Source organism: Pteronotus mesoamericanus, unplaced genomic scaffold, assembly GCF_021234165.1.
Source record: "Pteronotus mesoamericanus isolate MK-2021 breed Mesoamerican mustached bat unplaced genomic scaffold, CSHL_Meso_final contig_557, whole genome shotgun sequence".
Lineage (NCBI taxonomy): Eukaryota > Metazoa > Chordata > Mammalia > Chiroptera > Mormoopidae > Pteronotus > Pteronotus mesoamericanus.
The window spans coordinates 6,768,017-6,775,688 of record NW_026555200.1 but is presented as its reverse complement, the minus strand read 5'-3'; the positions used below and the strand labels follow the sequence as shown (position 1 = coordinate 6,775,688).

Below are 7,672 nucleotides of genomic sequence, written 5' to 3'. Positions count from 1 at the left end.
CGTCTGTGCATCTTTGGTGGGGAATAAAGGTCATGTATATACGTGCTGATTTCTAAATGAGCTGTAATTACATTCACAGCTCCAGGACTCCATGACTCACCTCTGCCCTCATTAACTCCACCCAATGAAGCTGCCTCTTTCATTCAAACATGAAGTCACTTCATCCATTTCACTTTTTTAATTTTGGCAGAGATTCAATGATGATTTTTTTTTTTTTTTGGAAAGGAATCCAAAAGTTTGGATACCACACTCTCATGAAAGCCACCACAGACTCAGAGGGGGACAGATGGGCTCCCCAAATGGGAGCCGGTTCCCCCTGAGACTTGCTGATCTCCACGTCATCCCTGGAGGCGAGAAGGGCAAAGGGCCCACAGGTAGGGAATATGTGTGACACACTGAACTTCAACCAAAGATCAAAAAGCATCGTGGAGATTTGGGTTTCTTAATCTCAGTTGATTTGGATGCCTGGCGAGAGGGGAGAAGGGAAACAGATGTGGCCGTGGCATTCTGCTTCCGGCTCCGAGCGAAGCCGCTCACGGGAAGAGGCTGTAAATCAGCGGGGCCCACGGCGCAGCCTGTGGTCAGGACAAGTGACGTTTTCCACAGGGGAATGAGCTGGAGGGCAGAAGGCAGGAAAACATCAAAGTCCCTTAAAATCCCTGTAAACAGTCATCTCAACAAGATTTTTTGAGTATTTACGATGCTTGGAAGATTGTTTTTGGAGACACAGTTTCTGATCTTTACATATAACAAACTTATTTATTTACACATAATGGTTTCTAAGGCAACTGGAAGGATCGCAGGGGAGTATTTAGAGTCATTTATTCATGTGCAATGCAATCTTCAGAAATATACTCTCCGAAACCAGTATCCCTGATAATGACATGGAAAGTGTTTTTTTTTTCCTTTGAATCATTGTGAATTTTAAAATACTTTACCCATGAAATACTACAAACATAAAAGAATGAGCCTCGATAGCTCTAAGATTCACAGCGGCTAAACGTCTCTGCGGCCCCCACATCATGCTTTTATACACCTCACCTCACTCAGTGACCACCTTGTGAGGCCGCTTGATTGCCCCCACTTTACAGATGAGGAAACCGAGGCCCAGAGAGGCTGAATAACTCCCCCAGCCTCACCCTAGTAAGTGGCAGAGTAGGGATTGTAACCCAGGTCTTCAGGTTGTATGTCCTCTGTCCTTCCACTTTATCAGAGTAGTCCCGTGAGAAAATATACCTGAAACAGACTCATCTCTAGGCCTCTGGGAAAAAATTAACCTCTAACCTGAAGGGAAAGGAAGTTGAAATGCCCTTGACAAGAGTCAGCACCCCTTCTCCCCAACCCTTCCCAGTTTGGGGTGTGACGTTCAACGGCATTATCACGTGGCGATCCAGCTAGGATGCTCACATGGTCTAGAGAAATTTTTATTGTTTGTTTATAGTTCTGGTCCCTACATACCAATAATAAAACTGCCCTTCTGTAAAGTGAAGAAAGAAAAAAAAAAAAGAAAACCTCCCAACACTCAAATAGGAGTTTCATCTACCTTCCCTGTCTCCAAGCTTCCCAGTCCGTTACTACTGTTCTTCTCCAAATGTTCTTGAAATTGTACGTAAGTCTAAGCTTGTTCTGAAGCTAGTGATTAAAATCTCAGAGTGGGTATTATTCATCATTTCTTGGGAACCTTTCTCGGTCATCCATTGGTTTCTGGTTCTGGAAGAGCAGACCACAGATTCTTAAATGGCACCGCAGAGATCCTGGTCTTTGGAGAACTCCACCTCTGATTAAGGGTTTTTATACAACGGACGGCGCCGTAGATCTCGACTTTAAACGGTCCGGTCCGTCTGTAATTGGTAGACAAGTGATCGAGGCCACTTCCTCTTTCCTCAGGTTGGTGTTCAACAGCCTTCTTTTGAGGGACCACCTTCAAAAGAAGGGATCAGAAATACAGATTCCTACTGGAACTTTCTGTATTTTTAAATCCAATGCCTGTTTGTAAGACATTTTCCAATTATTTATATCGTCCAGACTCATGATTCACTCAAAGGAAACTGAGAGCCAAATTAGGCTTTGAAATATTTCAAAGTAGTCTTTTATAGAAGGTGACTTGGTGTTACTAAAAGGTTATTTCAGGTCGGTGAATAAGAATATGCTAATGAACAGCAGAGGCTACATGTGTTGATCCCTAAAAGAGAACTCAGATTTTGTGAGAGTTTAAGTTTTTCTTCAGTGATTCATGATCACTGTTGCAATTTGAAAGGAGCGGGTGAGTCATTTAGTTTATGAATCTGCTGTCACTTCCTTGGAAAGGGCTCCCTTTCCTTATGGCTTTTTAAAGTTTAATTCTGCTTCTTGAAGAATGAGGAGGTTATATGCTAATTTCATCTTTATTACCAGATAAGAAGTCTAAGGAGCTGGCAATATAAATTATTTGCGATGTCACTGTCCCGTGCTCATAAATCACGGTAGAATTGATAATTATACTGGAAGGAGCCTATAAAAGTACCAGCCCTCATCCTGGCTGGGTAGCTCTGTGGTTAGAGCATCACCCTGCTACACCAAGTCTGTGGGTCCTATCCCCGGTCAGGGCACATACGAGAATCAACCAGTGAAGGCATCAGGAATACGTGGAACAAGTGGATGTTTCTCTCTCTCCCCTTCTTGTAACAAATAATAGTACCAGCCCCCATTTTCCAAGTTCTAAATATGAATCCTCTGTTTTCAGTGATCTGGTTTCGGCTTCCTAATGCGGTAGACTCTAGCCACCTGCAGGACTGTGGGCGTGGGGCGGGGTGGGGGTGGCCTTTCACTGGGATAAAGGGCAACCTGACCTGGAATTCTTCAAAACAAACACAACACCCTCCACTGGTCACAGACTTCGTGGGGCAGACCTGCGCTGATGAGGCCTCTGCGCAGAGGGGAGGGGTCCGCCTTCAGGTCCAGGCAGATCACTGAAGGCACTTTTGGATTCCGCACGTGTGTGTGTATGTGTGTATGTGTGTGTGTGTGTGAGAGAGAGAGAGAGAGAGAGCGAGCGAGCAGGAAATTAGACTGACTCCCTTGCAGGGAAGTGTTCCTTTGGGTCACAGGTGGGGCACTTTAGTGAGAGCATCTACTTCATACTCCTTATTAGGCAACAGGAACTGCCTGAGAGGCATCTCTTTTTCATTCTGTGTCATTCAACCATAAATGACTCAGTTCTGATATTATTTACCAAGCTCGGCTGAGCTCCTAGGAGAGGCAGCTGTCCGACACATGGAATGCTAATCTCGTGTTCTCAGCGGGGACGGCGGCAGGGCCCAGCGGAGGGGCATTTTTTCTTTACGATAGAATTCATTTAATAGCTGACTCACATCCCAGCGACTTAATGGAGTCCTCAAAATGCTTTATTTAAAAAAATAATGTAGGCTTCATCTGAGTAACTTCCCTGTCACCTGGCAAAGCTTATTAACATATAAGGGGAATTTTAAGAAGTCACACCTGAGACCGTATGGGGTGAGGGAAACTGAGGTAATTTAGTAGCAGCAAAAATGTGAAAATATTATTAAACACTCATCCAGCATGCGGAAGGTCATGAGATCTTATTGCTACTTTTCAAAAAATAGACTTTGCTTTCATTTTAGAACACTTTTAGGTTCACAGCAACATTGAGCAGAAAGTACAGAGGTTCCCCTCTCCCCCCGCCCCCACGTAGGCACAGCCTCCCCACTGTGACACTCCACCCCAGAGTGGCACCTTTGTCACAATCAATGACCCTGCATGACACACCATCATTGCCCAAAGTCCACAGTTCACATCAGGGCTCGCTCTCGGCGCTGCACATTCCATCGGTTTTGACAGACGCGTAAAGACACGGAGCTGCCGTCGCAGTGCCACAGAGTGGCTTGGCTGCCCTAGAATCCTCTGCGCTCCCCCCATTCAGGGATTTTATTTGGCTTTAGTACCAGATTAAATGACCTAAAGATGAGTTAAAAGCCAAAAGTTTAAAAATGCAAAAGGGCCCAAGGGTTTACCTTAACACTAATGGTAGCTTAAAATCATTAATATTGTTGCTTAAAGTGTATCTTATTAAATGTCAACATGAATATTAAGATTTCATTAGTTCATAACATGTGTCTGAAATTCACCTTTGCAGTGGACATAAAAAAGGACATTTGTCGGCTAAGTAAACAGTTAAAGTGTCTGAGAAGCTTTTAGCCATTGGGCAGCATCGGCTATTCTCAACCCTCTGCCATCTCGGGCGTGGCTCAAATTGAGCAAATAAACAATAACAAAGGACAGAAAAACCTCTGGGGAGAAATCTCCACATTTTAGTAAAAGGAACACATTTCAAAATAACCCATGAGTCAAAGAAGAAATCACAGTGAAAATTAGAAAATACTTTGAACTGAATGAAAACATAATATATCAAAATTTGTGACATGCAGCTAAAGCAGTGCTTAGAGGGAAGTTAATAGTATTAAATACATATATTAGGGAAAAAAGTGTCTAAAATGAATGATCTAAGTGTCCACCTTAAGAGACTTGGGGCAAAGGGAGGGCAAATTAAACCACATATAAGCATAAGTAAAGGTAAGAGTGGGAACTAATAAAATGGAATATGGTAAAACAAGAAGGAAAAATCAATGGAACCAATAGCTGTTCTTTGAAAAGGTTAATAAAATTGATAATTTTAGCCAGAATGATCATGGGGGAAAAAAAGAGGAAAAGCACAAATTGCCAATATCAAGACTGAAAGACGGACACTGCCGTACAAAAAAGATGACACGGGAATATTCTGAACAATCAATGCCAATCTGTTTGACAATTTATGAATGAAAAGGACAAATTCTTTGTAAGTTATGAATTACTGAAACTGACTCAAAAAGAAATAGAAAATCTCAATAGACTTATATCTGTTAAAGTAATTAAATTTGTCATTTTACTTCCGACAAAGAAGACGCCAGAAGTAAATCAGTCAATGAAGTTAATCTCAGGTAACTTCACTGGAGAATTCTAGAGGACATTTAAGAAAGAAAGAATACCCATCCTACACACATGTTTTGGAAAACAGAAGGAGACATAATACTTTCAAACTCATTTTATGAGACAGGTATTATTATCCTGATACCTAAACTAGTGAAAATTATCATTTTTTAAGCCAAACAAAATCAAATTTAATGGTCTTAAATGCAAAAGTAAAAACTAAAACCACCAAAAAGCAAGAGAAAATTAACAACCCAAAAAGTCCAAACAATCATGAAGAGAACTTTGAGGGTTAATTTTTAAAATTACAAATCGAAGTTTTTTTTGTTGTTGTTAATAGATAATTGGCGAAAAGCCCATACTTTTCTGCTGAGTGTTCCCGTGAAAGCAAGTTTCAAACCAAAATCCGACTAAAACAGGAAAAGCCTAGCGCTCACGAGAAGAGATGCGGAAAATACAGCGCTCAAATGTTCGTGCCACCGAAACCAGAGCGCTCTTAGCCTTCGAGCTACGCTTACGGCCTGGGGGCTGGAGCGGCGACCTCCACTGCGCCCGTGCGGCGGACACGGGCAGGCACTCCGCGTCCGTCAGGGCAGCACCTCCTCCGCGCACCTGGGCCTCGGTCCGACTCCGGACCAGGTGGGGCTCCCCGAAAACTCCCACTGATGTCCGTTCCCATCGACGCCTGGGCTTAGGAAATACTGTGTCCTCCCCTGGAGGGGTGGCCTGGCGGGCGGCCCCCTCCCCGGTGGTGGCCAATGACAGAGGGGCCCAGGCCACCAGCCCTTGGAGGAGGCGGCGGCAATGGGACCTGCTTGCGGGAGCAATTTCATGTCAGCCAAAGCAGAACCCGCTTAACATGTTGACGCAGTCGAGACAACGCACCCTCAGCATCTAACACCTTTAGATTGAACATGAAAACGAAAAGGTCGTTTCTTTTTTTCTTTTTATCCAGTTTGCACAGACACCGGATAGAACAGGCGTCAGGCAGTCTCAGGAGTTCAAGCCTGTTTCCGTTCCACCGCGTCCGAGGGACGGGGAGGCGACGCAGGTGACCTCGATGTCTGGTTAACATATATGTTAAACGAAGTAACTTAAGGAACTTAAAGCTGGTCTGCCCTCGAGGGGTTTCAAACCTTTGAACATGTCGGCTGCATCTCAGAGTATAAAAACCTTTCACTTCCCAGTTAGACTAAGACAAAAACCCTGGTGAAAATGGGCGCAACATGGGTTGTACACTAACAAAAAAGTTTCAGCTTCTTCACTCTGAATGATCTATTCGTCCAAAAAAAAAAAAAAAAAAAAAAAAAGAGGCACGAGTGAGTCATTTGTGGGACTTGATGGTTTTGAAGGAAACCTGCAGAGTTTAGTCCCCCAGGCGGTGGCCCTTCCTGCTAACTATGGCCGTCGCGGCTTCTCCGCCGCTTGTCTTGGTCAAAAACCGAAGCCTTTGCACTTGTTGGCGCTGAAGCCGCGAATCACTGTCGCATGGGTGACAGCGCCGAAGGGCCAAACACTTGCCGGAGGACGCCCCAGCGGCACCCTGACCAAGGCTGCAGGTCAAGATGCACCAGCCTGGCCGCGCCGCCCGCGACACTGACCCGGGACGCCCACTTGTGGGACGTGCGCCCGCAGGGAGGACCTAGGTCTCCATGCCTGGTGGCGCGCAGGGCCTTGGAACCGTCCGGCTGGGGGAGCGGGGCCGCGTTTTTGTCCCAGGTGGGGCTGGCCGCGAACTTCACTGTCCTGCGCGCCAGGGAGCCTGGGGTTTATGGCCACTGACCCTGCCGATTGCCTTTTCTGCTCCCCAACGTCTGTCGACCTGGATCGACACAACCCCTCCGGACAACGCTGTCGCCTGGTCCACAGAGACTCGGAAGTTGATGATTCGCCCGAACCGAGAGGACAAGCCCTCCACGTCCTCTTAGGTCGTGGCCCTGGGAGCCCGCTGACCGACAAGTCGGCGCCTCCGGGGACCTCCGAGCTCCAGCGTGCACGGGGCACCTTAATGGTTTTAAACTGGTTCTCTGCTCCCTCCGCGCGCTTTGCAATCCCGTGGCTCCCAAAGCCACGGCCCAGGCTGGGTCCTGTGACTTCAGCCCCGTGAGCTCTGCAGACTCTGCCTCGCCAGTGCTGCTGAACAGGCTGCGCGACTCAACCCGGGCCGTGCCCGGAGGGAGGCCGGCGCCACCGACTGAACCCGCTCTCGCGATATCATCCCGAAGGCCTTCAGCCATGTGGCCTCATAGCCATTGGACATTGCACTTCTCAAAAACCTGGACGCAGGCGGATGGTCGGGCGCGGTGCCGACTGTTCCGCTCGGCCTCGGTGGCAGCTGCCACGCTGGCAGCGGCCGCGGCACCACCCACGGCCGTGCGCACGCCCTGCCCCCTCCGCGCGTGTTCCCGTTCAAAGATATTATTTAAAAAAAATTATAGCTCAGTATCCCTTATAAATATAGAAGCAAAAATGCTTAACATATTAACAAATTGTTAAGTAACAATATATTACTATATTTTTATATAATTTTATATAATATAAATAACTATATGCATAGAGAAAATTCTACACAGAGAGCTGATGTATCATGTGAGGTTTAGTACAGGAATTCAAGATCGGTTTAATTTTCAAAATCGGTCATTATCACTCACGGGATAGAAGAGGGACCCCAGATGGCAGCTCTGCTGGCAAAACCTGAGCCTCCTCCAGA

At 46.1% G+C, this 7,672-nt stretch overlaps 1 pseudogene; it reads right to left on the bottom strand.

The window, feature by feature from the left end:
• Nucleotides 1-5,388: 5,388 nt before the first annotated feature.
• LOC129075639 (ELAV-like protein 1) lies at nucleotides 5,389-7,222 on the bottom strand (annotated as a pseudogene).
• Between the last annotated feature and the right edge of the window lie 450 nt (nucleotides 7,223-7,672).